Raw genomic sequence first — 6,000 nt, 5'->3', positions numbered from 1 at the left:
AAGTGGGGGGGCTGGGTGGCTCAGCAGTTGAGCGTCTGCCTGCGGCCCAGGGCATGACCCTGGGGTCCCGGGATCGAATCCCACGTCGGGCTCCCTGCAGGAGCCTGCTTCTCCCTCTGCCTGGGTGTCTGCCTCTTTCTGTGTCTCTCAGGAATAAATAAAGAAAATATTTAAAAATAAAAAAATGAAAAAAAAAAAAAAAAGGAGAGAAGGGGAAAGGTCCCTGAGAGCCCTGGGGGTGGGGGGGCAGGGTTACCAAGGCAGGAAGAGAGAGCGTTCCTCTGCTGAGATGGGGAGGAAGGAGATAAGGGGTGGAATCCATGGAGTGTGCAGGTGTGAGCAGGCTCTGTCTGGGCAGCTCGGCTCTGGGCCAGGGCGCAAAGCCCCCCCGGGCGTTCAAGCCTCCCTGGCCGGCATGACACAAACGGGAGAGCGCTTCGGAAACAGGGGCCCCAGGCCCTGGAGGACGGCCCCTCACCTGGAGGACTGGCCATTACCCAGGGACGGCCCCCATTACCCTCCCTACCTGGAGGACAGCCCCTCACCTGGACGATGGTCCCTTACTCTGGAGGATGGCCCCTCACCTGGAGGACAGTCCCTACCTGGAGGGTAGCCCCTCACCTGGACGATGGTCCCTTACCCTGGAGGACGGCCCCTCACCTGGAGGATGGCCCCTTACCTGGAGGACTGGCCATTACCCGGGGACGGCCCCCTCACCTGGAGGATGGGCCCTTACCTGGAGGACTGGCCATTACCTGGGGACGGCCCCCTCACCTGGAGGACAGTCCCTACCTGGAGGATGGCCCCTCACCTGGAGGGTAGCCCCTCACCTGGACGATGGTCCCTTACCTGGAAGATGGCCCCTCACCTGGATGATGATCCCTTACCCTGGAGGACGGCCTAATTCCCAGGCTCCAATCCCAGGGTCCACACGGGGAAATCCGGTGCTAATCGTATCCTGCCTGCGGCCTGTGGGGAGAATAGGGTCAGAACAGGCTCCTTTGGGCTGCGCTGGGACACGCGCCTCAGGGTCCCAGTGCCCAGGTCACTCCACCCCTTTCTCATCACGCTGGTGGCTCCCGGAGCTCCTGGGGACCCGGCCTAACATCGGCTTCTGCGCGCTCCTCCTGCAGCCGATGTGTGGAGGTCTTTAGGGTAAATGCTCTACGACCGGAGGCCTCTCCCTGGAGGCGTGTTTGGTCCTTCGGGGCTGTTGGCCTGCCACGGTGACTGCGAGGTGGAGGAGGAAAGAAATGTCTTCTAGTCCCTCTTAGGTTCGGTGACTAGACTCTAAGAATTAATGAAAAAAAAAAAAAACAAATTAGCAGGAGAAAAGGCCTACACGGATTACCCCGTAGTTGCCGTTGGTATTTTAATATTAGCGCGCGTGCAGGCCTTCGGGGAGGCAAAGCGAAGACAGAAAGGGCGGTGAACGTATACCTTGGGGGCGCCCGGGTGGCTCCCGGAGAAGAGCCGGCGACTCTTGACCTCGGGGCGGTGAGTTCGAGCCCCGTGTCAGGTGTAGGGATGATTTAAATAAATAATTTTTTTCCCATTTTTTTTCTTACCATTTTAAGAAACAGGGATAAATTGTGAGAAGATGAAGGGGAAGGGGTTTGGAGGTGGTAATTGTGGGAAGGTGAATATATGTGGGAATTCCTGGAAGATAAGGATTATTTAGTAAGATTTCGATCGCGCGGACTCCTCTCGGCCTTGTCTTCATCTGCACGGGAAAGACGGCTCTTCTTTTCCTGGTGGCAGAGCGGGGGCACCGACCCAGGGGAGGCACCGTCCCAGGGAGGCCCCCTGTCTCGAGGCAGCTGGGGGAGGGCAGAGAGCTTTGCCTCCGCTGCTTTTCCTCAGTTGCCTTAAGCTCAAAAGAATCTTTTCAGCAAGGTGGCGTGTTCGGGGCGGCACACTCTGGTCCCCTTCTAAAGTTTATGGGGCACTTCCTTATGCACCAGGCACTGTTTTAAATATTTTCCATGCATTGACTTATTTGATCCTCAACAACCTGTTGTGGTAGGTACGAGGCGGTACCCAGGGACCTCAGAGATCAGAAACTTGCCCAAAGTTCTGCTATAAAGTGCCGGGGGGTGAAGCCCGGATCCCGAAGCGAGTAGTCAGACCTCAGAGCTGACGCTCCCAACCTCGGGTCTGAATGTCAGTCATTCTCAACGTTTTGGTCTCAGGACCTCTTTATTCTCTGAAAACTTATTGAAGTCTCCAAAGATTTTTTTGTTTTGTTTTGTTCATGTGGGGGACTTCTACTGCTATTTATCAGATTAGAAATCAAAACGGAAGGATTCAAAATATCACTTTAAAAATAACAATAATAAACTCACTCTATTAAGTCATAAATAACATTTTAATTTAAAAACCTATTTGAGGGCAGCCCGGGTGGCTCAGCGCTTTAGCCCTGCCTGCGGCCCAGGGTGTGATCCTGGAGACCCGGGATCGAGTCCCACGTCGGGGTCCCTGCGTGGAGCCTGCTTCTCCCTCTGCCTGGGTCTCTGCCTCTCTCTCAGTGTCTCTCATGAATAAATAAATAAAATCTTTAAAAAATAAATAAATAAAAATAAAAACCTATTTGAGGGACGTCTGGGTGGCTCAGCCCATTAAGCGTCTGCCTTCGGCCAGGTCCTGGGGTCCGGGCCTGCCTCAGGCTCCCCGCTCAGCAAGAAGCTTGCTTCTCCCTCTCCCTCTGCCATCCCCCCGACCCGCGCTCTCTGCCTCTCTCTCTCTCTCTCTCTCTCTCAGAAATGAATAAAGTCTTTAAAAAAATAAAAAAAAAAACATTTTCTAAAACAAAAACTTTCATGAGAATATGACATTGCTTTACATTTTTTTCTTCCAGATCTCTGAATCTGTATTGTGGCTTTTCTTTGACACCAAACTGAAACTCAACAAATGGAATTTCTTAGAGGTTAGTTACAATTGTGGGATCCGAAACCGTATCGGGGAACGTCTGGTACCCTGCAACATTAAAACCCATTGTTCTATCTTTCGCTCTGCGGAAAAATTTGGGGGGGTTGATGGATACGTTCCCTATTTTTTTATTGTGTTGTTAGTTCCACAGGCTTCCGCAAATGTTGAAACTTGTTAAATTGTACGGTTTAAATATCTGCAGTTAATCGTATGTCAATTGTTACTCAATAAAACTGTTAGAAAAGACAAAAACAACCCTGAGAACCAGATTGTCCTGATTTATTCAGAGAAGCAGAATGGCGTGAAGTAAAACGACAGAGCCAGGTCTGTCTGGCACCTCCTAGCTACATGAGCCTGGGCATTTGTTGATTAATGAGTTAATGTGATCATTCATTCATTTCACACGCGCCGAATGTCCTTAAGCTCTGCCTGCTGTTGGCCTGGAGCAGGAAACGAGGCAAGATCCTCCCCGGAGTTTACAGTCCAGAGGAGACGATGACTGAACAAGCAGCACAGAGCTCTACAGAGTCACCAGGAGCAGAAGTTACTCGGGGGGCAGGGGTGCAATCTGGGAATGCTTCCTGGAAGAGGTGCCATGGAAGCGCCTTAGGACCCCCTTAGGCCTAAATCTAGAGAGAGGGATTTAATCAGGCAAGGACGGGGAAGAGGAGTTTTCCCAGCTGAGGAAATAAAACCGCAGAAGCCCGGAGCCGCGGAGAGGGGTTTGGGGTAGCGATACGATGGCCTGTGGTCAGGCCGGGGGGGGCCTTACCCAGGCTTCATTCACCCTGCAGGTGGCGGAGAGTCGCAGATGGACATCAGGTAAGAGCGCTGAGGTCACAGGCGCGCTCGGGGAAGATCACGGCTCCGTGGCACAGTCGAGAGCCCACTGGAGGCGGCAGGAAGAGGGCGCAAAGCCGAGGCTGAGGCCCTCAGCAGGCCGGGACGGGGGCAGGCGAGACGCGCTGCTGCTCTGCGTGAAGGGAGCGGCTCACCACGGGTAAAGGGGTTTTAAACTGATTTTTTTATTTTTTATTTTATTTTTTTTTAAGGTTTTATTTATTTATTCATGAGAGACACAGAGAGAGAGGCAGAGACACAGGCAGAGGGAGAGGCAGGCTCCATGCAGGGAGCCCTACGTGGGACTCGATCCCGGGACCCCAGGGTCACAACCCCAGCCAAGGCACACGCTCCACCGCTGAGCCACTGGGGTGCCCATAAAATAGGTTCTAATTACAAAACTAGGGATCCCTGGGTGGCGCAGTGGTTTAGCGCCTGCCTTTGGCCCAGGGCGCGATCCTGGAGACCCGGGATCGAATCCCACGTCAGGCTCCTGGTGCATGGAGCCTGCTTCTCCCTTTACCTGTGTCTCTGCCTCTCTCTCTCTCTGTGTGTGACTATCATAAATAAAAAATTAAAAAAAAAAAAACTAATGCTGTTCTTCAAAGTGGAGCCATACGAAAGCATCTACGGCAAAGACTAAAGGCCAGTTCCAGCCCCAGGGGGGTGGAGTCAGTCCCCGAGGAGCAGGCTCTGAGCCCCCAGCCAGGCAGGAACCCCCTGCTGACAGCCCCTGTGTGAGCACAGATGCAGCCTCATTCTGGGATGTGTTTGGGAATTTTTATCTGGAAGCTCAGCCAAGATTCTGTGTGTTGAGCCTGGCCAACAATTCGGAAGCTAAAAAAAAAAACCCTGTTGCTTAAAATAGAAGGGATTCCATTGTTTGCCTTTTTTTTTTTTTTAATTTATTTATTTATTTATGATAGTCACACAGAGAGAGAGAGAGAGGCAGAGACATAGGCAGAGGGAGAAGCAGGCTCCATGCACTGGGAGCCCGACATGGGATTCGATCCCGGGTCTCCAGGATCGCGCCCTGGGCCAAAGGCAGGCGCCAAACCGCTGCGCCACCCAGGGATCCCCATTGTTTGCCTTTAAGAGCACGGACAACGTATGCAAAAGAACTATGGGGGGGGGCAGTCACAAAGAGGTTAGAAGGACAGGCTGAGGTCTGGATTGGATGCGCAGAGGACGAAAGCAGGAAGTATGGACAGAAAAAAAAAGTATGGACAGATACAGGGACGAGGCTGGAGCACCAGGGACACAGGTTTCAAAACTCTGTATAATAGTGAAAGGGAATATAAGGGAAGGGAGAAGAAGTGTTTGGGAAATATCAGAAAGGGAGACAGAACATGAAGACTCCTAACTCTGGGAAACGAAGTAGGGGTGGTGGAAGGGGAGGAGGGCGGGGGGTGGGGGTGACTGGGTGACGGGCACTGAGGGGGGCACTTGACGGGATGAGCACTGGGTGTTATTCTGTATGTTGGCAAATTGAACACCAATAAAAAATAAATTTATTATTAAAAAAAAGGAAGCTTGGAAGAGCTGCAGAGGGAAAGGGGAGGTCCTGGGGTACTTGACTTCAAGAGTGAGGTCATAGGGCGGTTCAGTGACCACAAAACACGGGACGTGGCCGTGGTGATGGAGGGTCTTTGGGGTTGAGGCCAACAAACAAAGGGGCTCCTGGATTGGATGGGGCGTCTCCGTGGGCTTTGGAAGCACTCAGGAGGAAGGCAGGATGAGGAGAGAGGCCCCGCACGTCCCCCCATCCGTAAAGAAAGAGTCACGGAAGCAGCAGGTGGTCGAGAGGAGTGATGAGGAGGGGACAGGTAGCAAAGTCACAGGGAAGGGGCCTCAGAGGGACCTCTAGCAGTGACACCCCCAACGCCTGGAAAGCAGGGAGCCTCCGTCACCCCGCGGATGCTGCTGGGAGCTGGGGTCCTCGAGGGAGCCAGGGTCCTGTCGAGGCCGCAGGTGCTGGGAATAATCCACGGAAGGGCTGAGGTGAGCACGTGGGGAACCGTCGTGGGCCGACTCCTAAATGGCAAAATGGAAAAGTCTAGGACAAAGGAAAGCAGCGGAAGGCTTGGTCTCGGGAGAGGAAGCCCAGACCAGTAAGGGGATGAGCACACGGGGGTGAATCCACCCCCAAGGGGCTGACACTTCAGGTGGTGATCTGTACAACTGAGAGGATGCTCAGCTCCGTGGCCGGTGGCCTCCTCTCGGGGGAGGACA

Source organism: Canis lupus, chromosome 6 (assembly GCF_048164855.1).
Source record: "Canis lupus baileyi chromosome 6, mCanLup2.hap1, whole genome shotgun sequence".
NCBI lineage: Eukaryota > Metazoa > Chordata > Mammalia > Carnivora > Canidae > Canis > Canis lupus.
The sequence above is the reverse complement of the archived record's forward strand: the minus strand, read 5'-3'. Positions refer to the sequence as shown.